Source organism: Lissotriton helveticus, chromosome 4_1, assembly GCF_964261635.1.
Source record: "Lissotriton helveticus chromosome 4_1, aLisHel1.1, whole genome shotgun sequence".
NCBI classification, from domain to species: domain Eukaryota; kingdom Metazoa; phylum Chordata; class Amphibia; order Caudata; family Salamandridae; genus Lissotriton; species Lissotriton helveticus.
The window spans coordinates 1,718,800,790-1,718,828,743 of NC_136063.1; positions in this window are offsets into that span (position 1 = coordinate 1,718,800,790).

Sequence of the window (27,954 nt, forward strand, 5' to 3'; positions counted from 1 at the left end):
TTTAAAGTGCTGAGCAGAATATCAAAAGGAGCTGATTGCGCTGTAGCCTCAGGAGGCATTTCCCTCGTGTTGTTCTCTTCAGAATAGGTTGAAGAGGTAGCTGAGTAGTCCCATGTTAATCGGTTGCCGGCCCCAGATGGTGTCTCAGTGTGGCGCCTGCTTAACATTGATAATCTTTTCAGTTTTTTTCTAGTCGTGTCTTTGCCCGAGGTACTTGATCCTGAGCTTGCACACTCATCTGAACTACCCTCGGTAGTTTGGTCTGTTTCAGTACCCTCATTGGGTGAAAAAAACTCTCCCTCTGTTGAGGGTCCTTCCCCGATCATATTTAGGCTCTCTTCACAGTATTTTTTATTGCTGGTTATAATGTTTTTTTCCACCAGGATTGCATCACGCCCCCACATTTTGTCAGAATTCTGGCCCAAGCCCAGCTCAGTTTCCATCAGCATTATGGCTCCCAACATATCTGATTTACCTATTGGGCCTCTCCTCATCTCACCTTCTGGAGTTGCTGTATTTTCAACTGACCCTGGCACAGAGCCCCTCCTGCTAAGGGCGCTTGCCTGCTCTGTTAGCGACTCAGTGCTTGCTGCAGTGGTAACTTCGATGTTTTTATCGTCCAAGGCTAGGCTGGGGGGTTGCTTAGCAACCCTGCGTTCGACGCTCCCTGTGCCCTCGGCGTCCTCGCGGGTGCTCCCGACGGCTTCAGAGACACTGCCGGTTACAGGCATACCGCTACTGCCACTGCTCGCGTTCTCCTCGCTACAACCAGGGATCTTAGGAGAAAAGACTCCCACTAAGGTAGACTGCCGCAGTGGTGGCTCTTTATTTTTACTTTTGTCTCTGTCCTTGTCTTTTTCCGATGCCTTCGCAACGTCTGTATCACTCACAGACGCTTCATTTCCCCGTCCGCCCTGACCGCCTGGGGTGTTTACTTTCCCCCGCGGCTCCGGCTTCTTTCTCGGAAGGGGGACAGTGTTTTTCCGCACTGCGCCTGAAGAGCGCGGAGGGCCATTCATGTTGAGCGCCTTCTCGTTCAGCCCCGCTGTGACGGCAGACTTTTCCAAAGCTTGAACCGGCTGTCCTTTCTCTTTGCCTTGTCCTTTCTCTGGCTTTGGGGGTCGCATTTTTGCCGTCTTTTGCTGGGGCCTTATCCGGCCCGCTTCTTTGAAGAAAGTTTTTACTGCCAGTTGTGCCAGGCTCCAGGTGTCTCTCTGCTCCCAAGACGCGAACCACTTCCTTGATCTTTTGACAAACTTGCTGAGAGTATCGTCGTCAGTGTTGAGACTCCTCAATCCGGTAAGAAAGCTCGCCAGGACCCAGTTTGTAAATGACATCAGGGTTTACTTGTTGTTACATCCCTGTGTCCCGATGTCCCGGTGTTACACCCCGGTGTGGGAGAGGAGGTTAGTGCGACCGCTCAGCACTGTCCAGCCGCGGCCATCTTGCCTCTGATATCCAGATTGTTCCGAATCCAGCAGTGATTCTGTATCAAATTCCTCATGATGCAGAATGGTACACTGTGATTGATTTGTGAAATGCGTTCTTTACTGTTCCATTGCATCCAGAAAGCCAACCAATTTTTGTGTTCCGATTCCAAAATCGTATCCTAGCATGGTGTAGAATTCCACAAGGGTACACTGAGATTCCATCGATTTTTAACCAGCTGCTAAAGAAATCATTAGAAAACTTGAGCATGCCTGGAGAGTCTGTGTTAGTACAGTACATTGATGATCCCTTGATTGCATCGAAAACAAAGGATGCGTGTGTAACTGATACCGTAGCATTGTTGAATCATTTGGCTGAAGAGGGACATAAAGTGTCTCCATCAAAATTGCAGTTTTGTCAGAATGAAGTAGGTCACAAGATTGCTAAAGGAATTAGACAAGTCACAACAGCAAGAATCAAAATGATACAAGGAATGCAGCCACCTAAAACTCAAAGACAGGTAAGAATGTTTTTGGGAATGGTAGGTTATTGTAGATAGTGGATTAGTGGATTTTCATTGATTGCAAAACCATTACAAAGACTGACAAAGGCAGATATCAGAGACCCCATTGTTTTGACCAAAACAGAAATGGAAGCATTTGAACAGCTGAAAACAAAACTGTGTGAAGCACCAGCTTTAGGAATGCCTGATTATGAGAAGGAGTTTGAACTGTACTGCAGTGAGCGAGAAGGATGTGCATTGTCAGTGTTGGTTCAAAGACATGCACCATTGAGCAAACCAATTGCGTATTTCTCAGCTGTTTTAGACCCTGTTGCAAAAGCTTTGCCAGGATGTCTGAAAGCAGTAGCAGCAACTAGTGTGAGTTTGAAACAAAATGAAGGAATAGTGATGGGATTTCCTGTGAGGGTGTATGTACCTAATTCTGTGGAGATTCTCCTTACTAGAGCTAAAACACAATATATGACTAACAGCAGAATGACCCGATATGAGAAAATAATTGTGGGAGCTGAGAACGTGACAGTTACCAGATGTGCAAATGTCAATCCTTCTACATTGTTACCTGACACCATTGAAGCAGAAGTAAAAGATGAGCTTGATCACAAATGTTTGGATGTTCTGGAATACTGTACAAAGCCTCGACTAGATATTAGAGATGAACCATTACCTGAATCAGATTTTGTGATGTTTGTGGATGGATCACGCCTGAGAACAGAGAATGGTGTTCTAAGTGCTGCATATGCTATTTGTACTGTGGCAGAAGTGTTGGAAGCATCTTGTCTGAAAGGAATTCATTCTGCTCAAGTAGCGGAGTTGATTGCTTTGATACGAGCATGTGAATTGGGAAAAGAGGTGAAAGTAACTATAGTGACTGATAGTCAATATGGTTACGGAGTTGTACATGATTATGGACAGCTCTGGTCTCAAAGAGGTTATTTGACTTCTGCAGGAACACCTATTCGAAATGCTGAATTTGTGAAAACACTAATAGATGTGATTCATCTACCTGAGAAAATAACAGCTGTAAAATGTTCAGCCCATAAAAAGAGTGAGGATTACATTTCTGGTGGAAATAATTATGCGGAAGCAATTGCAAAACATTGTGCTAAAAATCAAATTTCAATCAATCGAGAAAAGTTAAAAGAACATGTTCCGAGTCCTTTAATGCTAACAACTGTAGTTGAGACCTGGCAGGAAGTGAAACATATACAGGAAGAGGCAGAAGCAGAGGAAAAATATATTTGGCTAAAATCAGGATGCATACAAAGAGAGGAAGATGACATTTGGGTATACAAAGACGAAAGACCAGTAATGCCCGATAGCATGATCTCAGATATGGCCCGAATGTTCCATGGTCAGGCCCACATTCGTAGAGATGCTATGATTCGTCTTTTTGGACAGACTTGGTATAATCCTAAATTCAGAATGATTGCCGAAAGCTTGTGTCAAAGATGCTTGATATGTCAGCAATTTAATCCAAACAGAAGAACCGTTGTAAGTTTGGGAACCAAAGGACGGGAGGGTAATCCATTTACAAGGGTTCAGACGAATTTTGTGGAGCTGCCTCCATGCAACAGACTTAGATATATTCTTGTAATAATCTGTTTGTTCTCTCGATGGGTGGAAGCTTTCCCCACAAGAAGAAACAATGGATTGACTGTTGCCAAACAGTTTTTACGTGAGATAATACCACATTTTGGGTTCCCGGTGACGATTGAGTCAGACCGAGGCCCTCATTTCCAAAATGAACTTATGCAGGTGATCTGCGAAGCTCTGGACATTCGCCAGAAGTTGCATTGTGCTTACAGACCTGAAGCTTCAGGAGTAGTGGAACAGGTGAATGGAACAATTAAAAACAGAATTGCAAAAATGTGTCTGGCAACAGGACTTAAGTGGCCCAACGCCTTGCCGCTTGTCTTAATGACACTAAGAAGCATACCTGACAGGAAAACTGGACTAAGTCCACATGAGATTCTGATGGGCAGAGTGATGAGGCAGGCCTATCTACCTGTTGATAAGTTTTTGACAATTAATGATGACATCATACTGGATTACTGCAAAAATCTGTCTGATGTGGTAACTTCTGTGCTCCACCACGTGGGAACTGAGTCAAATTCCAAAGAGAAAAATCCAGCTCATGATCTAGTCCCTGGAGACTGGGTTCGATTGAAAGTGCTTCGCAGGAGAAATTGCTTGGTACCTCGGTGGCAGAAACCAAGACAGGTTATCTTGGTCAGCACCACTGCAGTCAAGTGTGCTGGGTTGAATAGGTGGGTGCATGCAAGCCACACCATTCGTGTGCCTGAAACTGAATACCCGTACGATGGTAAAAGTACAACTGATTCTGACTCTGAAGCTGAACCAGAAAAAACACCAGATACTGAAGATCGACAGGAACGTCGACATCTGGAAGTATCAGAAGCCAGTTCTGCGTCTGAAGGTGAAGGTGAAAGGGAGGTTGCGGAGATACCAGATTCTGAAGATCAATCTGAAGATCGAGAATTGGTAAAGACAGACACTAGTAAAGACGCAAAAGAAAGTAAAGACAAAGCTGTTGAAGAGGAGAAAACTGAAGAGTAATTTGAAAACTCTGAAGGCAGGAACGGAAATCCTGAGATTGGGGAAGAGGAAGTAACTCACGATAAGGATGAGATTCCAAGTTCCAGCTACAGAGGCGTTCCTAATAGAGTAACAGAAGAGAAAGCTGAGTCTGATGAAGACAAAGACATTGTGAAAATCATAATCAATGATACAGTTGAAGATACTGAAAGTGAAACTGATGACAGTGCAGATGAAACTCCATTAAGAAAGAGCCCAAGAAAAAGAGCTTGGAGAGTGGAGCATAATACAGCAGAGCCAAAGACTAAGAAAGTCTGCAAAGGAGACAATTAGCCTAAAGAAACAGGTGGATTGAGATTTAAAATAGTGAACAAAACCAAAGAGCCAGAAGAGCAAGTGAACGAGATCACTAGTCAGAAAGAAACCTTGGGTAAGAAAATAGAAATTGTCCAAAGACCAAAAAGAGTAAGACGACCAAACCAGAGGTATAAATCACCTGAGTGGACATATATTGTCCTGCCACCCATTGTTGAAGTTAATAGCAGTCAGGACAACCTGTACAACCCTAAGGCAATTGGAAAAAGTGAGTAAAGAAGTCAACTAAGAGAAAAGAGATAGGTGCTCAAAGTATATGATATTAAGTAAAAATTCTGAAGTCCTGTGAGACGGATATTGTAAATATGGAAGTCGGAGTTGACATAAGGTCGAAGAAATTTTGTTAGATAAACTTAACTATAATATAATTTAGAATAGGATTGACACAAGGTCAAAGAAAAACTTGTTAGATGAATTGAGTGGTATACAACTTGTAGGTGACATAAGGTCGAAGAAATTGTGTTAGAGAAAAATGGCAATGAGTGACCACAAGACAAAATGTTCTATTTTTAGAAAATGGTGTAGATGTTGCTCAATATGTATGGGATTGTTGATAATACTATGGGTAATTTTAGCTATTGTTATTCCTTTTCAGGAAGGTTTAATGAAATTGAAACCAAATGTGAGTCTAAATAAGCCAAGTGAGAAAGAAAAAATTCATGAGACCCATGTGTACAAACCAGAGTTGCATCAAAATAGGTCAATTAGTGACTACACAAAGAATACATTTTCAAAGTTATTACTTGAGTATATTAAGGCCATGAATGTGGATGATTGTTATGTTTGTGTAAAACTGCCAGCATCAGTGTCAGAAGGGGTGACCTATCACCACCTTCCTCTCACATATGGAGTGACTTGTAGTGTAATTGCAAGTTTGTTTTATCAAACTGGGAAATTGGAATATCATTATTCCAATGTAGATGAAATATTAGCAAAATTGACAATTGATAGTACATTGAACAAAAGGAAACCTGCAAAAGAGATGGGAGAATATTTCTTAGAATTAGATGAGCTGACACATGAGTATGCTTTTAACAATGATTTGACATGTAAAATGAGAATTGAAGAGAAAGCATTCTTGAATATGGTTGAGGAAAGAAGGGCTAATTACAAACGAAATGAGAAAATGAAACATGCAAAATCTAAATATTGGACATTTAATGATGAGAATATTGATGATAAAAATGTGAATGTGGCTATAAATATAGATACTCCAATGGTAGGGAAATTTTGTATTAGAAGATATAATTCAATGTATGACAATTATTTTGTGGGTGCAAGTCAATGCAAAGACAACTATAGAATTATAGGAGGTTGGGGATTTAAAGGAGGAGATCATCCTGTTTTCCCGGGAATTTATTTTATTTGTGGGAATAGAGCTTACTATAGGTTGTCTAACAATTGGTATGGGACCTGTTATGTGGGTTTGGTCTTTCCTAAATTTTTTCATGTAGATAGAGGTACTAATGGAAAGCATGAGATAGGTAAAGTTCTCAGTCGAAAAAGAAGAGAGAGTGTGTTAGAAATAATAGGTGATGTATATGGAGCACTGATACCAATAGTGAAAATTTCGTTTAATGCAAATAGAATCAAAAAATTGTCCACAATAGTTGATCGATTGTCAACAGACACCGCAGGAGGATTCCTGATGGTCAATACTGAAATGGTTGCTACGAGAGCAATGGTAATGCAACCTCGACTTGCCCTTGATATAATTTTAGCGAAAGAGGGAGGAGTCTGTGGGATTTTAAAGGTGCAACATTGTTGTACTTATATCCCAGATAAAAGTCAGAATCTTGAAAAGTATATTATAAATATTACAGATTTACATGAAGAAATTGAACCATTGGAGGCTGAAGGTGTTCTTGAAAAGTTAGGTAAGAGTTTCTGAGCAATTAAGCATTGGTTCCAAGAAATAGGTAGTTCAATTATAGGTAAAATACTAATTCCTATAACAATTTTAGTAATAGTAATCTTCCTGATAAGATTATGCTGTATATGCAAAGGTAGAAGAGATTTTAGAAAGTCAATAAAGAAAAGAAATGAAGAACAACAGGCAAGGGTAAGAGAAAGGAATGAGATAGAAATGGAAGAAATAAGATAAAAGATCTTTAAAGATTCAAAGGAGAAAGATACTAAAGTATAGATGATACTAATATAAAGAATCCAAAACATGTTCTGCAAAATTTTTCAAAATGTTGAGATATATTTGGTGATAGAATCACCAGATGAGGGAATTGATGGAGCAAAGTGGCAAAACAAAATTTTATGTACCCCTTGTAAAATCAATGTTCCATAAAATTAACATTTACTAATGGTGTATTGTGGTGTATTAACCAACAATAGTATAAAATGCACACATATGAACACGTGGGAATCCTAATTTTGCCTGCATGAAGCAATATAATTAACTAATTTGTATTGTTATTATGTTGTGAACTAATGCACAGCTTAAATATAAGTAAACGCAATATGAATGTGCTTATTGTACACGTTATTGTGCTAAAAGTCGTTGGATATGTAAGTATGAAACGCATTTATATGGCTTACCTGCTAGGTAATAACTAATAGGGAAAAATTAGTATGGTGGGAGGTAAACAGAAGGGCTTTAGTTCCATATTTAACATGAATTTGTGTTTGTTTCTATGATAGTTCCAAAAGAGGCCTCTGAGGCCTAAAAGAAAATGGTCGCTCTAGCTAACTGTGAGCAAGTGCTGGATTGCGCATACGTGCCCAAAGGCTGCCAGCGAGAGTGAGCTGCCTGTACTTGGATGGGAAGTTCAAGGCTACTTTGCCCTGAAGTTAGGATGATTGCCAAAATATGGACAGTCGAATGTTCTAAATGTGAGAAAAGAAGTCAACGTTGCAAGTCGAGGTAGCGACCAGGCCAAAGACTGTCCTAAACAATAACCCATTATAATTCTGCTGATTCATTATGAATATGATGTTGTAATGGTGAGGAGATGCTCACCCACCCAAAATTGTCCAATCAGAACCCGAATTGGTGATGTTTGATACGTTTTAGATAGATTAAGTTAGGAAATTAGTTTATAAAAAACCCTGATTTTGCTTAGAGGGGGTCGCTCTTTCGATTTCCTCTCGAAGTGCTGTCAGATTGCAGATCGATTCCTGGATGTAAGATACTTTAACTTTTTCTCTTATTTGCTTTTCAGGACTGAAGGATAAGATGAGGGCGTTAGTTAGGGATGTTAGGAGAGAATTAATTTGGAACTATCTATTCTTTGCTAAATTTTTAACTGACTTTTAAATAAATGACTATTACTGAGCTCTAAATAAAATGATCATTTTTTAAATAAAGTTTATGATTTTACTGAATAAAGAATTAATCAATGCCTAAATGTCAGACATTTTAAAGTTTTGCTTTTAATAAAATTGGGAAAATGGAATATTAAAGCTGGTCTTGTTATTTTCCCACGCCTAATTTTCTTTCTAGCAGATCCATTGCCACTATGGTGGTGTGTCTGAAAAAAATAAACGTTTGATTAAACCATGGTAAAGAATATATAAACTGTAGCTGTAAAATAATAACTGATTAAATAGGTTTAGACACTCCGCCAAATGTTACAGCATTACTCCTTTGTGTTGAACTAAAATCCCTGAAGCCAAATTAAGTGAACAGACTAAATGTGCAGTGTTATGGGCCCCACTGATAAATGAATGTGTGTTCGGAGGTTTCAGGGAAATGGTAATTGCTGATTAGAAATGATTTTTGGAGTTCCGCTGTAGCAGTTGCAAGCAAAGTGAACTTAATCAATAAATACATTTAATTCCCCATTACCTTCTGGGATGCAACTGTGCTGTTAAAATGCAAAATGACCATCTTATTTGCTCTTGTTAATCACTCTCCTGATTTTCCGTGAGGTCCTGTGCTCCTTTGTGTCAAACCTTATTTGTTAATATTAGATTATAAGATGTTGCTTATATGTAGCACACTCCTACCATTTCTACATGGTATGAATAACAAGTATTACCATTACCCAATACAATGATGCTATATTTTCACAATTTAATGGTACTGAATTTACCGACCTCAGAAGGATGGAATGCAGACGACCTTAATCAGATTTGACCGATTGACATTCCAATCGCTACATTTTTCTGTGGTGACCGTTAAATTCGCAAAACCATCCTTCCATCTTACTATATTTATGACTGACTGACTGAATTATTTATTAAGCGCACTGTTGCCGAGGCGTCTTGGCGCTGTGTGAGGATTAGGATGAACAATTCCAGTCTAGGATTTAGTAAATAGCCAGGTTTTTAAAGCCTTTCTAAACAGGATCTTGTTAGTTTCCAGGCGTAACTCCGTAGGCAAAGAATTCCACAGTTTTGCCGCCTGAAATGAAAATGCCTTGCCACCCCATTGGGCTCTCTTTATCCTTGGTAGGCAAATCAGACCCAAACTACCAGATCTTAATGTGCGAGACAGTACATAGTGAGGAAAAAGAGATTTCATATCCTGTGCACCTCCTCCATTTGCAGCTTTGTATACTAAGTAAGCATGGGCGTAAAATCCGCTCCGCTCGCGGATTTTTCGGATTTTCGGCAAATCCGCAATCCGCGAACGCTCGCGAATTTGTCGAAAATCCGTGAATCCGCTCGCGGCGGATTTTTTGCTTGGTTGCGGCGCGCGGCGTGGTGCACGGCGTTCACTTTCCGTCATTTTAGCGTTTGCCGAGTTGTTTTTCTTTGCGAGTGACGCGCCATTTTAGATCTTGCTGCTTGTTCCCGCGGGAGTTTGTCGCCCGCGAATACGTACTCGCGGCTTGCCACCTTGCACAGCACACCTCGCGAGAGTTCGCAATTGCGAACACGTAGTTGCGGCGGAAAGGAACAATCTCGCACTTGCGAAATAGAGATTTTGCAATTTCGCACAAGAAAATCACCAGCAAACAGGATAAACCTTCAGAAAATTATGATTTTTATCAGAATCACTCCTCAGGTTGACATTTGCATGGCCTTTTTTTTTTGCAAGGAGTCCATTTTGGGGGGGGGGAGGAAGGAAGTGCCCCACAGTCTCCAACTTCCTGTTCCTGTCCAGCAGGCTCCTCCCAGTGCTTTGTCCATCTCCTGGTCACTTTCATTTGGATCTGGAGCTGGAAGGATTACTTTTTGTGGGTGCTGCTGGATATTTGGATTTGAGGCCTTTTTGACTGTCTTTGGATCACTTTTGGATTAGAAATCAACTTTCACAAGTAAGTTTGTTTGGGGCATTACAGTTGCTGCAAGTAAAATTTTGGAACTTTTTCAGAACATTAAATAAATTATATTGTGGGTAGCCACAGTATCCAGTAGGACCAGGGTTGGTTAGGGGTGCATGATACAACTGTTTTGTGGAATTTAAACACCATTTAGGCCATGGATGGGCTGGGATTGTGCTGATTTTTGTCTTTTTTTTGGGACTGCTGGTGGGGCCCTTTGCCCAGGGGTGGTGAGTGTTGCATGGGCCTAGTCTTTCTGTGGGGTGTCTTCTTAAATTTAAACATAATTGAGGCCATGGATGGGCTGGGATTGTGCTTATTTTATTGTTTTTTGTCGTTTTTGGGGGGCTGCTGGTGTGGCCTTTTGCCCAGGGGTGGTGGGTGGTGCATGGACTGAGTGTGCCTGTGGTGTGGTCTCACTCTCTTTAATGTAAACATCATGGATGGCATTGGATTGTGGTGATTTCTGGCTGTTTTTCTGTTTTTTGGGGGTGTACTGTTGATGTGGACTGGCCATGTGGGTGGTGGTGGTGGCCATCTTGAGTGCTGGCTGCTACAGGCAACATGTGCTTGGGGTGTAAGGGGCCATTTTGAGGAGAGGCAGTGTCTGAGGCCTGCACTTATTTTGCCTACTTTTCATCCATTATGCCCAGGGGTAGTGAGTGTTGCATGGGCCTAGTGTGTTTTTGAGGGGTGTCTTCTTGAATTTAAACACCATTGAGGCCATGGATGGGCTGGGATTGTGCTGATTTTATTGTTGTTTGTCGTTTTTTTGGGCCTGCTGGTGGGGCCCTTTGCCCAGGGGTGGTGAGTGTTGCATGGGCCTAGTCTTTCTGTGGGGTGTCTTCTTGAATTTAAACATAATAGAGGCCATGGATGGGCTGGGATTGTGCTTATTTTATTGTTTTTTGTCGTTTTTGGGGGGCTGCTGGTGTGGCCTTTTGCCCAGGGGTGGTGGTGCATGGACTGAGTGTGCCTGTGGTGTGGTCTCACTCTCTTTAATGTAAACATCATGGATGGCATTGGATTGTGGTGATTTCTGGCTGTTTTTCTGTTTTTTGGGGGTGTACTGTTGATGTGGACTGGTCATGTGGGTGGTGGTGGTGGCCATCTTGAGTGCTGGCTGGTACAGGCAACATGTGCCTGGGGTGTAAGGGGCCATTTTGAGGAGAGGCAGTGTCTGAGGCCTGCACTTATTTTGCCTACTTTTCATCCATTATGCCCAGGGGTAGTGAGTGTTGCATGGGCCTAGTGTTTCTGAGGGGTGTCTTCTTGAATTTAAACACCATTGAGGCCATGGATGGGCTGGGATTGTGCTGATTTTATTGTTTTTTGTCGTTTTTTTGGGCCTGCTGGTGGGGCCCTTTGCCCAGGGGTGGTGAGTGTTGCATGGGCCTAGTCTTTCTGTGGGGTGTCTTCTTGAATTTAAACATAATTGAGGCCATGGATGGGCTGGGATTGGGCTTATTTTATTGTTTTTTGTCGTTTTTGGGGGGCTGCTGGTGTGGCCTTTTGCCCAGGGGTGGTGGGTGGTGCATGGACTGAGTGTGCCTGTGGTGTGGTCTCACTCTCTTTAATGTAAACATCATGGATGGCGTTGGATTGTGGTGATTTCTGGCTGTTTTTCTGTTTTTTGGGGGTGTACTGTTGATGTGGACTGGCCATGTGGGTGGTGGTGGTGGCCATCTTGAGTGCTGGCTGGTACAGGCAACATGTGCCTGGGGTGTAAGGGGCCATTTTGAGGAGAGGCAGTGTCTGAGGCCTGCACTTATTTTGCCTACTTTTCATCCATTATGCCCAGGGGTAGTGAGTGTTGCATGGGCCTAGTGTTTCTGAGGGGTGTCTTCTTGAATTTAAACACCATTGAGGCCATGGATGGGCTGGGATTGTGCTGATTTTATTGTTTTTTGTCGTTTTTTTGGGCCTGCTGGTGGGGCCCTTTGCCCAGGGGTGGTGAGTGTTGCATGGGCCTAGTCTTTCTGTGGGGTGTCTTCTTGAATTTAAACATAATTGAGGCCATGGATGGGCTGGGATTGGGCTTATTTTATTGTTTTTTGTCGTTTTTGGGGGGCTGCTGGTGTGGCCTTTTGCCCAGGGGTGGTGGGTGGTGCATGGACTGAGTGTGCCTGTGGTGTGGTCTCACTCTCTTTAATGTAAACATCATGGATGGCGTTGGATTGTGGTGATTTCTGGCTGTTTTTATGTTTTTTGGGGGTGTACTGTTGATGTGGACTGGCCATGTGGGTGGTGGTGGTGGCCATCTTGAGTGCTGGCTGGTACAGGCAACATGTGCCTGGGGTGTAAGGGGCCATTTTGAGGAGAGGCAGTGTCTGAGGCCTGCACTTATTTTGCCTACTTTTCATCCATTATGCCCAGGGGTAGTGAGTGTTGCATGGGCCTAGTGTTTCTGAGGGGTGTCTTCTTGAATTTAAACACCATTGAGGCCATGGATGGGCTGGGATTGTGCTGATTTTATTGTTTTTTGTCGTTTTTTTGGGCCTGCTGGTGGGGCCCTTTGCCCAGGGGTGGTGAGTGTTGCATGGGCCTAGTCTTTCTGTGGGGTGTCTTCTTGAATTTAAACATAATTGAGGCCATGGATGGGCTGGGATTGGGCTTATTTTATTGTTTTTTGTCGTTTTTGGGGGGCTGCTGGTGTGGCCTTTTGCCCAGGGGTGGTTGGTGGTGCATGGACTGAGTGTGCCTGTGGTGTGGTCTCACTCTCTTTAATGTAAACATCATGGATGGCGTTGGATTGTGGTGATTTCTGGCTGTTTTTCTGTTTTTTGGGGGTGTACTGTTGATGTGGACTGGCCATGTGGGTGGTGGTGGTGGCCATCTTGAGTGCTGGCTGGTACAGGCAACATGTGCCTGGGGTGTAAGGGGCCATTTTGAGGAGAGGCAGTGTCTGAGGCCTGCACTTATTTTGCCTACTTTTCATCCATTATGCCCAGGGGTAGTGAGTGTTGCATACTTGCATGTCCGTAGTCTTTCTGTGGGGTGTCTTCAATGTAAACATCAAGGATGGCATGGGATTGTGCTCATTTTTCTGTGTTTTGTCGAATTTTTGGGGTGTATAACTGAACTGATGTTCCTCTGTCTTCCATTGCTTTTAGGTGCACAAGAAGACTCAAGAGAACCACCAGTGCCAGGAAGAAGTCCTGCAGCGGTGTGTGCAGCATAACGTCACGCGACGTCACGTCTGGACACAGAACCCTCTGCAACTCGTGCAACTGCTGCCTGCTGACCTGCTCTGAAGAGGATGGCCCCAAAAAAAGTAACCCGTAGCTCCTCTAGCAAGAAAGGTGCCAGTAAGGAGCAGAAGAAGCAAGTTACCAAGGAGACTGGTGTGCCGCCCGCCCCTTTTTTTGGGAGTAAAAAAAAAAGTATGCCTGCAGCAGCAGCAGCGGGATCTGTTGGGGACCAAGCTGGCAGCACCCCCCCCGCTCCATTGGGCTCAGTGCCACCACCACCACCACGCCAACTTAAGTCCAAGCCCTTGAGTGCTGCAGAGGCAGCCAGTATAGTTCTTCAATCACCATCGACCAGTGATGTTGGCTCATCGCAAGAAAGCAGCAGCAATGTCCCTCAATCAACACAGGTTGTTGTAGCTCATCTGACGAGTGTTGAACAACCACAGCCGCAACAACAATCACATGTGCAAGTACAAGCCCAAGTACATGTGGAAGGAGAGGCAGCGCAAGGAGATGCGCAAGCAGAGGTGCATGGAGGGTCACAAGTGCCCACAGTAGTTGTTCCTCCCGAAGTAGGGGCACATCAGGAAATCGACAATCAAGGCGAGGTATCATTTGAGGAAGCCACTCCTCCTGCTGATCCTTCATTGTCTTCCACAACCCTAGCAAGGAAGAGATCAAGGGTGGTGTCTACATCCTCTTCAAGCACACCTCCTTCTGATGATACGGATCAAACTTGGGAACCAGCACCACAGCCGTCTGAGAGTGAGGCACACCATGATCCAACAAAGGTACTTAAGCGTAAAAGGAAGCTCGTCCAAAGTCTCAGACTTATGGAGTGTGATGAGGCTTGTTAGAAACGGGACCCTGGCCGGCCAAGACTCGCGTCGAGGTCAGTCAGGGATCATCATTTCTAAGGTCAGGGCTAGGGAGTCACACACCAAGATAACCCCCGCTCACCCTCTAGGTAACGTGGCGCGAGCAGCAAGGCTAATCTCAGAGGCGATGTGTAAAGCGTTTGCGCGCGCACCCCAGCGACAACAACCAAAGGCCCACCACAAAGGAAACTCCACACAAGGTTATATCAAAAATAGCCTTTGTATTATAATAATAAAAACACATTAGATAACACACACACTTTACAATGTGCCAACAGGCACGGGCAAGATTTACAAGGGATTATGTACAGGACAGGGCCACCTGGACCACTGTCAGGGGTATGCACTTTTAGAAATAATACTTGTAGGTATAACACTTTAGCACATCAACATATAATGACTGTAACACAGAAATAGAAAATGTAGCATACAACCAGTAATTACTGGTAAAGGGAAAATACCTCCTACGCCACCCTAGTCTCTGTAGGGAAATCACGCAGGGAGCTAGGACCTATGGAAGGAAAACCTATCACCTACTACGCCACCCTAGTCTCTGTAGGGAAATCACGCAGGGAGCTAGGACCTTATCATCAGGACCTATGGAAGGAAAACCTATCACCTCCTACGCCACCCTAGTCTCTGTAGGGAAATCACGCAGGGGGAAGGAAACCTATGGAAGGAAAACCTATCACCTCCTACGCCACCCTAGTCTCTGTAGGGAAATCACGCAGGGGGAAGGAAACCTAAATAATCACCTAGGCAAGTAACATTTAGCAAAGGCAATCAAACATCAACATTCCTCTAAGCAGGTTACTTTTAGCAAAGGGAAATAAAAGAACAAGGCACTACCTAAGCAGGTCACTTTTAGCAAAGGTAATGACACAACCAATCCTCTAAGCAGGTCACTTTTAGCAAAGGGGATAAACACATAAAGAATTACCTAAGCAGGTCACTTTTAGCAAAGGTAATAATAAACAAGAATTGCACATGTAACATTAAAACACATTCAGAGGTGCAGGTTAGAACTTTTGCGCAAGAATCATATAGCAAAGAAATCACAATGCGCAGGGTGCATGTAGCACAACACTCAAAATGTCCCTCAGGCCAACTGGCCTCGAAAGGGGCGGAATGCCCTGAGTCTCAAAGTCAGGGGTCTGCGCAGGCAGCACAGACACAAAAGCCTAAACGTAGCAACTGTCCACTAAGTGCTGGACAGTTGTAAATAGCGAGTAGGCAACGTTGGAGCCGGGTGGGCTCAAGAACAATGGTGGGGAGACACAGCGTGGGAGCCTCGGGGCTACAACCAACTAACTGCCTGTGTCCCCCTAGAGCCTCTGTGGCTCGCAAAGCAAAATAGGCAATGTAGAGCTTCAGCGCTCTAAATTAATCAAATGCCCCCAGAACCTCCTGTGGGCTCTAACTAAATAGGGGCGAGAGCCTCGTGGGCTCAAAGAACAACTAGGGGCAATGAGCCTCGCCGGGCTCGCAGAACAGAATGCCCCCTCAGAGCCTCATGGCTCTCAAAAACGAATACTGCCCACGTTGGAGCGGCCCTCTGCCAACCGGGGCCGCTCAGAGAACCAAGGTATGCTGCTTTGAAGCCCTCGTGGCTTCACTCCATCAAATGGCGCGAGATCGCGCTACCGGGGGGAGAGGGGGCGGACACCGACAATGTGTCCCGGCGCCCCTCCCTTCTGCCTCACTCACCGGCTATCTCAGGGCGGGCGGGGCTCCTCTCGTCCCGGGGCTCCTCTCTCCACTCGGGGAGCCTCGGGGACACGACCGGCCGCCTCGTTCGTCTCCCGCCTGGCCTTGTCTCCTTTCCCTCCGCCTGACTTCCGCCGGGGCCGCCAATGGCAGCGCGGCCCTGGGGGTCAGGAGGCGGGACTTCCGGGTCGCAACAGGCAGCGGCCCGGCAACGGATTTCAGGGCTCCCGGGCTGCGGCGGTGAACACGGGACAATGCGGCGTGGGCAGCCGCTCTTAAACAAATAAATACCACGGGGCAATGCCGGGTGGCACCGGCCTTCAAAATAAAGGTACAGCGAGGTAGGCACTCGCTATGCCTGACAAAGCGCGCCAAAGCGCTATAATCAAAATAAAGCGCACCCAGCGCTTAGGGGGAAAATAAAGCGCTCTTCAGCGCTAGGAGTAAAACGAAGCGCTCCCAGCGCTGGGGACAAGGGAGAGCGCTCCCCCACACAGCAAAGCTCCAGCAAGGTCTGGAGGCAGACAGGGGGGCAAGGCAGGGCCAGAGCCAGCACACTGGGTCTCCAGGCAGGGAGACAAGCCAAGTGGCGGTCCTCTTGGCCCCTGCAGCAGCAACAGCCCCCTCTGGCAAGGATCCACAAGTAGAACAACTTCTGTGGGGACACAGCCCCATATTTATACCGAGAAATCCTTTGTTAGGAGGTGCAGGGTGGGGGGAAACCAGTTGCAGCTGGCTTGGGAGTACCCTTGATGGCCCAACCACCCCTTTCATTCACTGGGGAGGCTTGGGTCATTAGACAAACCACAGGGGGGCGGAGCCAGCATTGTGTGGGGAAAACCCAGCCCATCCAGGACACAGATCTACTCCTCCCACACATCACTCAGGCTGATCTCACACTCACCACCGGGCAGACCCATCCAGACTTCCTGGAGCCTGGCATGCCAGCCAGCTCCAGCCAATCACGCTCCACTATCCTCACTGCACACATACATCAATGTCCAGAAGTAGCACTTCCCTTCTAGACACATACAAGCCGCACATACCATTGCGCAGCATTCATTCTCACGAGTTCATACATACTAAACTCGAGCCTGCACTCCCCACACATCAGGAACTACCAGGGCACACACATTCCCCATGCATTCCTATGGGAGGGCAGGCCAGCCATACTACACGCACGCACTTTCACTCTGGGACACAGGGAAAAAGTGCGCCAAGACCCAAAAATCACTACACAGGGTCACAAATAAAGGCAAAAAGATTAGGGGTGAACCTGCCCTAAGGCCCAAGTCTAACACGACCCCCTTCCAGCCAAAACGCAGGGCAGACCGATCACCACCGTGATGGGCTTCCCTGCTTGGGGCGATAAAACAAGGACGCGGGCCCACAACTGCAGGGACACCCTCCTGTTTTACGCCACGGTGAACCCCTAGGGTTCCTTCTAAAACTACTGTAGGGACTAACTGGGGTACCCCACTGATACTCTCCAGCTGCCCTCGGCCAGGACCAGGCCCTAGGCCACCCAGGTACCACTGGATCCTGTATACTCACAAAGTGGGGGGTAGTAACCCCTGGCACATAATAGCCATGCTCCACTCTTCCTGTCTGTAAGACAGGGCTAGACTGCCACTGGTTCTCCAGCCTAGGGTCTACAACCTTAGGTGGACCAGGAGTCTCAGGGAAGGCTCTCCTCCCCTTACCTCTTCTCCTAGGGTTCCTCCTCCTCCTGCGAGGGGTCCCCTCTAAACAACATTCTCCCAACCTAGGGTTTAACCCCTCAGGTGGTACCGGGGTCAGAGGTGGGCTCTCCCACCCTCTGCACCCCCTTCCAGAGTCCTGCTCCCTCCCAACCGGGGCGGTACCTCTGGAGAAAGAACTGGTTAGGACACTGATTACAGTAGTCCCACCCTTCAGGTCAGGCTGATCCTGAACCTGGCCATCCAACCTCTGGTCTAAAACCTTCGGTGGAACCAATGCCTGGCACTCCAGGACTTCTGGGGATTCACACAACATCCCCAAATCACTCCTTTCACTGGACTTCTGTACTCTCCCTCCTGGAGCGGTACTGCCAGCTTCTAGGACCATAGAAGCTCCGCTTACAGATGCTCCAGGTTCTCTACACACTAGGAGATCTCCCTCAAGTGAACTAACAGGCAAGTCTAGGTTCCTTTCCTGGTGTTCCCTAAAGAAACCATCCAGGCTCTGTGACAGGGCTTCGGGCGTCTGGGGACTCTCGGTCACACACTCACTCCCGCTCCACTGAGACAGGCAGTCAGCCCCTACACCCTTCTCACTAACCAAGGACCTAGCTGGGCTACTCTCACCCTCCTCCACCACACTGGGCTGGAAGACACCTGACCCACTATTGTTGGAATCACTCACTAGTGACTCAAAAGAACCTCTCGCACTGTCCCAGCGTTCTGCTTCCTCTGCAAGGTCCCAAGGACAAAAACACTTCAACTTCAGCAGGTGCTGGCGCAACTCTGGACAAACAACACTGAGCAACTGCTCTTTGAGGAACATATTCACCACACCGTCCACCTCATTGTCCGAGTTAGCCGTCAGCCAACCCCACATTGCATCCGAACAGTCATCCACAAAATACCCCCACTTCTGGTGAGATGGTTTCTTAAGGTTCCTAAACCTCAACCTATTCTCCTCCTCTGGGGAAACAGGAACCATACTCGGGGAACTGGGAGTGGGACTGTCTACACTGACATTTAAAAAGCTGCCACCACTGGACTCCACCCTCCCTGGGGAATCCAGACAATTACAACTGTGCGCAGGGAAGAGTCTATCCTCTAGGGCTGCTCTCTCACGGATGATGGCCCTTCTCTCCACCTCTATCCTCTCCTGCGCTAAGAGTCTTTCGATCTCTAGCTGCGCCATAGCCTGGGCATGCTCTAACATGAGCTGTTCCATCGCTAACTGATGCTCCCTTTCTTTCTCCCTATCTTCCCACTCTTCTGGGGACAGGACAAGGGATGGGGCGCTGGTACTGACACTGGGCCTAGCAAGGGACTCCCTATCTATGGGGTCCTCACTATCTGCTGGGGCCCAACCACTGTCATCATCCAACTCACATTCTTCATCAGAATCTTCAGGGCTCCCCACAGACTCACCACCCTCATGGCGTGTGGCCTGGGCCCTTTCCTCGCTGCGCTCAAGATCCCTTTGATCCTTATACCATTGGACCAGGTGGTTCCTAAGTTGGTTCTCAGTATCTGACTCATCCACCCCTATGTCTCTCTCTCTACAGAACCTTTCCAACTCCTGCATACTGTACCAAACTAGATCACTGAGATCAAAAACAGGCTCCATTTTGGCAGACGTTCTAGAGACGAGATCACACAGGGAACCTGGGGGTCTGAGCTAAACAGGAGTATACAATCAACAAAATTCAGCAAGATTCCTATCTCAGAACTTGCACTCCACTGTCCAGCGTAACACACACTCATTCACACACAACCCTCCCCTCAGACTGGTAAGGCAGTTTCTACCACCCCTGATTATCTCAACCTGACCACTAGCGACACAGGTACCAAACTCTGGGAGCAGGGCGGGGAACAAGGTACTGGACAAAATACAAATGACACCTTTCAGGAGAAGCAAAACTGAACTTCCCTAAAAACAATAATCCCAAAAATGTGGTTATCTAAAATTGCAGAGTTTTGAAGTGTGGCCTGTCGCCACTGTGGTACAACGCAAACGCAAGTCCAATCCGCACCGCTAGCCACCAATGTTAGAAACGGGACCCTGGCCGGCCAAGACTCGCGTCGAGGTCAGTCAGGGATCATCATTTCTAAGGTCAGGGCTAGGGAGTCACACACCAAGATAACCCCCGCTCACCCTCTAGGTAACGTGGCGCGAGCAGCAAGGCTAATCTCAGAGGCGATGTGTAAAGCGTTTGCGCGCGCACCCCAGCGACAACAACCAAAGGCCCACCACAAAGGAAACTCCACACAAGGTTATATCAAAAATAGCCTTTGTATTATAATAATAAAAACACATTAGATAACACACACACTTTACAATGTGCCAACAGGCACGGGCAAGATTTACAAGGGATTATGTACAGGACAGGGCCACCTGGACCACTGTCAGGGGTATGCACTTTTAGAAATAATACTTGTAGGTATAACACTTTAGCACATCAACATATAATGACTGTAACACAGAAATAGAAAATGTAGCATACAACCAGTAATTACTGGTAAAGGGAAAATACCTCCTACGCCACCCTAGTCTCTGTAGGGAAATCACGCAGGGAGCTAGGACCTATGGAAGGAAAACCTATCACCTACTACGCCACCCTAGTCTCTGTAGGGAAATCACGCAGGGAGCTAGGACCTTATCATCAGGACCTATGGAAGGAAAACCTATCACCTCCTACGCCACCCTAGTCTCTGTAGGGAAATCACGCAGGGGGAAGGAAACCTATGGAAGGAAAACCTATCACCTCCTACGCCACCCTAGTCTCTGTAGGGAAATCACGCAGGGGGAAGGAAACCTAAATAATCACCTAGGCAAGTAACATTTAGCAAAGGCAATCAAACATCAACATTCCTCTAAGCAGGTTACTTTTAGCAAAGGGAAATAAAAGAACAAGGCACTACCTAAGCAGGTCACTTTTAGCAAAGGTAATGACACAACCAATCCTCTAAGCAGGTCACTTTTAGCAAAGGGGATAAACACATAAAGAATTACCTAAGCAGGTCACTTTTAGCAAAGGTAATAATAAACAAGAATTGCACATGTAACATTAAAACACATTCAGAGGTGCAGGTTAGAACTTTTGCGCAAGAATCATATAGCAAAGAAATCACAATGCGCAGGGTGCATGTAGCACAACACTCAAAATGTCCCTCAGGCCAACTGGCCTCGAAAGGGGCGGAATGCCCTGAGTCTCAAAGTCAGGGGTCTGCGCAGGCAGCACAGACACAAAAGCCTAAACGTAGCAACTGTCCACTAAGTGCTGGACAGTTGTAAATAGCGAGTAGGCAACGTTGGAGCCGGGTGGGCTCAAGAACAATGGTGGGGAGACACAGCGTGGGAGCCTCGGGGCTACAACCAACTAACTGCCTGTGTCCCCCTAGAGCCTCTGTGGCTCGCAAAGCAAAATAGGCAATGTAGAGCTTCAGCGCTCTAAATTAATCAAATGCCCCCAGAACCTCCTGTGGGCTCTAACTAAATAGGGGCGAGAGCCTCGTGGGCTCAAAGAACAACTAGGGGCAATGAGCCTCGCCGGGCTCGCAGAACAGAATGCCCCCTCAGAGCCTCATGGCTCTCAAAAACGAATACTGCCCACGTTGGAGCGGCCCTCTGCCAACCGGGGCCGCTCAGAGAACCAAGGTATGCTGCTTTGAAGCCCTCGTGGCTTCACTCCATCAAATGGCGCGAGATCGCGCTACCGGGGGGAGAGGGGGCGGACACCGACAATGTGTCCCGGCGCCCCTCCCTTCTGCCTCACTCACCGGCTATCTCAGGGCGGGCGGGGCTCCTCTCGTCCCGGGGCTCCTCTCTCCACTCGGGGAGCCTCGGGGACACGACCGGCCGCCTCGTTCGTCTCCCGCCTGGCCTTGTCTCCTTTCCCTCCGCCTGACTTCCGCCGGGGCCGCCAATGGCAGCGCGGCCCTGGGGGTCAGGAGGCGGGACTTCCGGGTCGCAACAGGCAGCGGCCCGGCAACGGATTTCAGGGCTCCCGGGCTGCGGCGGTGAACACGGGACAATGCGGCGTGGGCAGCCGCTCTTAAACAAATAAATACCACGGGGCAATGCCGGGTGGCACCGGCCTTCAAAATAAAGGTACAGCGAGGTAGGCACTCGCTATGCCTGACAAAGCGCGCCAAAGCGCTATAATCAAAATAAAGCGCACCCAGCGCTTAGGGGGAAAATAAAGCGCTCTTCAGCGCTAGGAGTAAAACGAAGCGCTCCCAGCGCTGGGGACAAGGGAGAGCGCTCCCCCACACAGCAAAGCTCCAGCAAGGTCTGGAGGCAGACAGGGGGGCAAGGCAGGGCCAGAGCCAGCACACTGGGTCTCCAGGCAGGGAGACAAGCCAAGTGGCGGTCCTCTTGGCCCCTGCAGCAGCAACAGCCCCCTCTGGCAAGGATCCACAAGTAGAACAACTTCTGTGGGGACACAGCCCCATATTTATACCGAGAAATCCTTTGTTAGGAGGTGCAGGGTGGGGGGAAACCAGTTGCAGCTGGCTTGGGAGTACCCTTGATGGCCCAACCACCCCTTTCATTCACTGGGGAGGCTTGGGTCATTAGACAAACCACAGGGGGGCGGAGCCAGCATTGTGTGGGGAAAACCCAGCCCATCCAGGACACAGATCTACTCCTCCCACACATCACTCAGGCTGATCTCACACTCACCACCGGGCAGACCCATCCAGACTTCCTGGAGCCTGGCATGCCAGCCAGCTCCAGCCAATCACGCTCCACTATCCTCACTGCACACATACATCAATGTCCAGAAGTAGCACTTCCCTTCTAGACACATACAAGCCGCACATACCATTGCGCAGCATTCATTCTCACGAGTTCATACATACTAAACTCGAGCCTGCACTCCCCACACATCAGGAACTACCAGGGCACACACATTCCCCATGCATTCCTATGGGAGGGCAGGCCAGCCATACTACACGCACGCACTTTCACTCTGGGACACAGGGAAAAAGTGCGCCAAGACCCAAAAATCACTACACAGGGTCACAAATAAAGGCAAAAAGATTAGGGGTGAACCTGCCCTAAGGCCCAAGTCTAACAAGGCTCAACAAGAAGTGGCGGATACTGCTGCTGATGAAGACTCTGCCAACGACGACCCAGTCATCATAAAGGTCACTGCAGCCCCAGCGGGCATGCAGCAAACAGACATTTTGACCCTAGCCCGAAGAGCTGCTGCGCGTGATGATGATGATGATGATGTTGTCGATGAGGAGGCAGTGGAAACACCACAATCATTGGAGTTAAGTAGTACACCAACTCGTCCCGCTTCCATATTTCTTTCTGGCAAGAAGAGACCTGCGTCAACCTCGACCTTAATTAGTGGCGGTGAAAGTGGAAAACGTACAAAAGTTGGGCAATCCAGATCCTCCACTTCATCTGGCATTAGCTTCATGACCACCACCACCAGTATCGCCGCCTCCTCCAGGTCCCACAGACACTTCAAGTCCCCAGTTTGGGACTTCTTTACTGTTTGTCACAAAAATCCAAAGTTTGCCATTTGTACCCTTTGTAAGCTTGCAGTTAGTCGTGGTAAGTCAGGTACCAACTATGGTACCGGCGGCCACAGTGGTCATCTTGAGAGAAAGCACGCTGTCAAATGGTTTGCGCACCTAGCTGCGATCAAGAAAGGCCAAAATCAAGGAAACGTTGATGTTTCATCTGATGTTGACGAGCAGGAAGAAGACGTGTCAAACACTTCCCTTACACCCAGTACCCCTGTCAGCAGCACACCCAATGTGAGGCACACTAAGAGTGTTGGAGCGAGTGAGACACCAACGCACAAAAGTTCACCAGCGAGCAAAATTGGGTCAACGAAGTCATTATCAGCCCGTAAATGCTTGGTCCAGGCCAACATTAGAACAATGCTTACTTCAGACGTGCCATATGAACGCAACCACCCACTGACGCGTCTGTATAACACTAAGCTGGCTAAAATGCTAGCTGTGGACCTTCTACCTTTTTCTTTTGTAGAAGCGGTAGGTTTTCTTGAATTAGTTGCAACGCTCTGCCCTAAATGGAAGGTTCCGAGCCGGTTCTATTTTGCCAGAGTTGCGGTTCCAGCACTACATGAAGATGTGCTGCAGGCGATTGGGGCAGCTTTGCAGAAGAGTGCTGTTCACACAATACATCTGACAACAGACATGTGGACCAGTGGCCCAGGCGATGATTACATGTGCATCACTGCACACTGGGTCTCTTTTTCAGGTGTTATAGCAAAGCTAAACGCAGGTGTTGACCCGGACCAAGTTTTCAAAGCTGCTCGGAAACATGCAACACTAGCCATGTTTGGCTTGGAGAAAAGTCACACAGCAGAAAACCTTTTGGAAGAGTTTGACAAAAAGGTCTTGACAATGCTATCCCCCCTAAAACGCAAGATTGGTTATGTTTCCACGGATAATGGCGCCAATGTAGTTAAGGCCATGTTCCTTGGTGACCATGTTAGAGTGCCGTGTTTGGCGCACTGTATCAACCTGGTAGTTCAAAAATTCTTGAGTGATAAAGAGAGTCCAGCGTTCGAGGTAATGGCCACCTGCCGCAAAATGTGCAACCATTTCAGCCATTCTTTTAAGGCCCGGAAGCATCTGCGGAGACTGCTACTTCAACGTGGAATGCCAGTGAAAGCACTCATCCAGGAGGTGGCAACACGTTGGAACTCAACCTTCTACATGCTTGAGCGTCTGCATGAGCAGTATACGGTACTCGATCACTATTTCTTGACAGAGGCTACATCTCAGAAGGAGGACCTGCGGATGAGTAAGGCGCAATGGGACATAGTTAAAAGCCTGACAGACATGCTTCGTCCTTTTGAGTTCTTCACGCGTGCAGTCAGCCAGTAGGACTGTAATTTGGGAAAAGCTATCCCATTGTTGTGCATACTGGAGCACCAACTGATGGCGGTTTCTTCTGAGTTTGCAAAAGATGAAAAAAAAAAAAACCATTTCATTTTGTCTGAGAAATTATTACATCGCCTACGTGGTGATGAACGTCTTCAAAACATCAACTCAGATCAGCATTACATTTGTGCTACTATTCTGGATCCACGCTACAAAAAGGCGATGGCAGACAACGCATTCTTTCCTTTCGCTGATGCAGATGTTCAAAAGTACAAACATTGGTTAGCCTGGTCAGCCAAGAGGTTTGAAAAAGAACGGCAGGTTATTGAAGGAGAAGCCAGTACATCAGCATCAGCATCAGCAGGCCATCCGCAGTCACAAGAATCCACTTCTGCACCTGTGGCTGGGGCACAAGTGACCTCTCAGCCGTTAAAGACACCGGCAACTGGATCATCTGCACCACACACAATGACAACACTAACAGTGGCTGGGGAGGAGGATTGGCTAAGTTTGATGGGGTATGGTTCTCGAAAAAATGTCACAGGCACAGCAAAAAGTAAGCAAAGTGGAGGAACAGTTGATGACCTTGAGTCGATGGTGCAGGACTATCTGAATGACTCAACAGAGGTCTTCCTTAATGATGAGCCATTGCAGTATTGGCATGGCAAAAAACAATTGTGGCCACAGCTCTTCAACCTGGCTATAAACTATTTGTCTTGCCCACTCGCAAGTGTGTCTTCTGAACGTGTTTTCAGTGCTGCTGGTGGCATTGTAACTCCCAAACGGAGCCGCCTCTCGCCCAAAAATGTGGAGCGGCTGACAATGATCAAGATGAATCAGCACCTCATACCACCAGATTACAAAGTACGAGAAAGCACGCCGCATGAAGACGAGGAGGACAGCAACGTAGATGAGGGGATTTTTTCTCTGTTCGGTGCCACTGACCTCATCCAGCCTGAATTCGCAGAGTATGATGACGAAATCTTGTTCTTATTCCCTGACACCGAGCCCTGAAAATGAGACAATCAATCAAGAACTTTCTTTTTCGTCCTTATTCACTTTTATTCCTGTGTGCTTTGTGTCTCTCTTTCTTTGTTTTGCACAGTTAATTTAATTCAAACTTTAATCACCTAATCCCAAAAACAAGACCATCATCAGAACTGTCTTCACTTGTTTGCTTATTGATTTGAAGGTGCCGCAGTCTACATTCCTCAGGTTCACAAGTTCTGAAGAACATGCTCCTCTATCCTCCTCCTCCAGACTGCGATTTCCCTCCAAGCAGAGTGCTGGATTACGCACAATGAAGAAAGACTCAGCACTTGTGGGGGTGTTGTACTTCTTTGCGGGTGAGTTGACGGTTTTGGGCCCATTGCTGTGAAGCTCTAATAATGGACAAAAGTGTTTTGGACCAAATATGAGGTGGAAATTTCTTGCCGTTTTTGCTGACTTGCTTGCCTTTGAGGTGCTCTTTGGCGGGGTTCCGGGGGTTTGTGTGTAATTTTTGGTGTCTGTCGAAGCACTGCTGCGACAGTCTAATCTTGATTGCATTTGCTTTTCAGGAAATCCGTGGTGGAAAACAGGAGTTATGATGATTGATGATGACCTAGCTGCACAGCGCGTTACTTTGGACCGAAGGCCGAGAGATATTGTAAGTATGAGATTTAGCTTTTTCGCTGTTTGGGGGTGTTGTCGGGTGTTTTTTTGCGGGTGGGTTGGCGCCGGCGGGTCTTGCCTGGGGCATTCCTGGGAAGGTCTAATACCGGATAGAAGTGTTTTGGACAAAATCCATAAGGAACAGCCTTTTTTTTGCCATTTCTTCAGACATCTTGCTCAATGTAGCGTTTTGGGGGGCTTCCTGCTGTTCGTGGGTGGGTTGCGGCCGGGGTCTCTGTCGAAGCACTGCTGCGACAGTCTAATCTTGATTGCATTTGCTTTTCAGGAAATCCGTGGTGGAAAACAGGAGTTATGATGATTGATGATGATGACGACCTAGCTGCACAGCGCCGCGTTTGGACCGAAGGCCGAGAGACATTGTAAGTATGAGATTTAGCTTTTTCGCTGTTTGGGGGTGTTGTGTCGGGTGTTTTTTTGCGGGTGGGTTGGCGGGTCTTGCCTGGGGCATTCCTGGGAAGGTCTAATACCGGATACAAGTGTTTTGGACAAAATCCATAAGGAACAGCCTTTTTTTTGCCATTTCTTCAGACATCTTGCTCAATGTAGCGTTTTGGGGGGCTTCCTGCTGTTCGTGGGTGGGTTGCGGCTGGGGTCTCTGTCGAAGCACTGCTGCGACAGTCTAATCTTGATTGCATTTGCTTTTCAGGAAATCCGTGGTGGAAAACAGGAGTTATGATGATTGATGATGACCTAGCTGCACAGCGCGTTACTTTGGACCGAAGGCCGAGAGATATTGTAAGTATGAGATTTAGCTTTTTCGCTGTTTGGGGGTGTTGTCGCGTGTTTTTTTGCGGGTGGGTTGGCGGGTCTTGGCTGGGGCATTCCTGGGAAGGTCTAATGCCGGATAGAAGTGTTTTGGACAAAATCCTTAAGGAAAAGCCTTTTTTTTGCCATTTCTTCAGACATCTTGCTCAATGTAGCGTTTTGGGGGGCTTCCTGCTGTTCGTGGGTGGGTTGCGGCCGGGGTCTCTGTCGAAGCACTGCTGCGACAGTCTAATCTTGATTGCATTTGCTTTTCAGGAAATCCGTGGTGGAAAACAGGAGTTATGATGATTGATGATGATGACGACCTAGCTGCACAGCGCCGCGTTTGGACCGAAGGCCGAGAGACATTGTAAGTATGAGATTTAGCTTTTTCGCTGTTTGGTGGTGTTGTGTCGGGTGTTTTTTTGCGGGTGGGTTGGCGGGTCTTGCCTGGGGCATTCCTGGGAAGGTCTAATACCGGCTAGAAGTTTGTTGGACAAAATCCATAAGGAAACACCAGTTTTGGCACTTTTTGTAAGTTAGGGTTCGTTAGGGTTAGCCCTAGCAGCAGGATTGCATGTGTTTAGGGGGGTTCTATTGCAACGCGGTTCTGTTGTTGTAGAGCACTGTTGGAGCGATGCTGGCTATGGATACTTTTGCTTGCAGGCAAGTGGTTTGAATACAATCCACGGTCTGTATTTGGGCCTACTGTTACTTTCAAAGTACGTTTTGTAACCATTTTTCTGCTAGGCATCGTTTTTGGAGATATGATTGGGTTCTTCTACATTTTTGCGACTGGCTTTAGTAAGGGTCTTGGTGGGAGCATTGCTGGGAAGGTCAAATTTTGTTCTAAAACACAGTAGTACACCCACCTTGAGGGGAAAGATCCGCTATAATATTTTGGCCATACTTATTGATCCTTAAAAAGGTGACTCAGACAGAGCACGCAATTTCAAAAATATTGTACTGTCTATTAGGGAAATCAAAGTGTCACTTTTTGAACCACACAGCGTACATACCTTTTATTTATTTATCAGTGGTATTGTAATAGCACTTCCTGTTTTCCGTTCAATAATTACAGGCCGG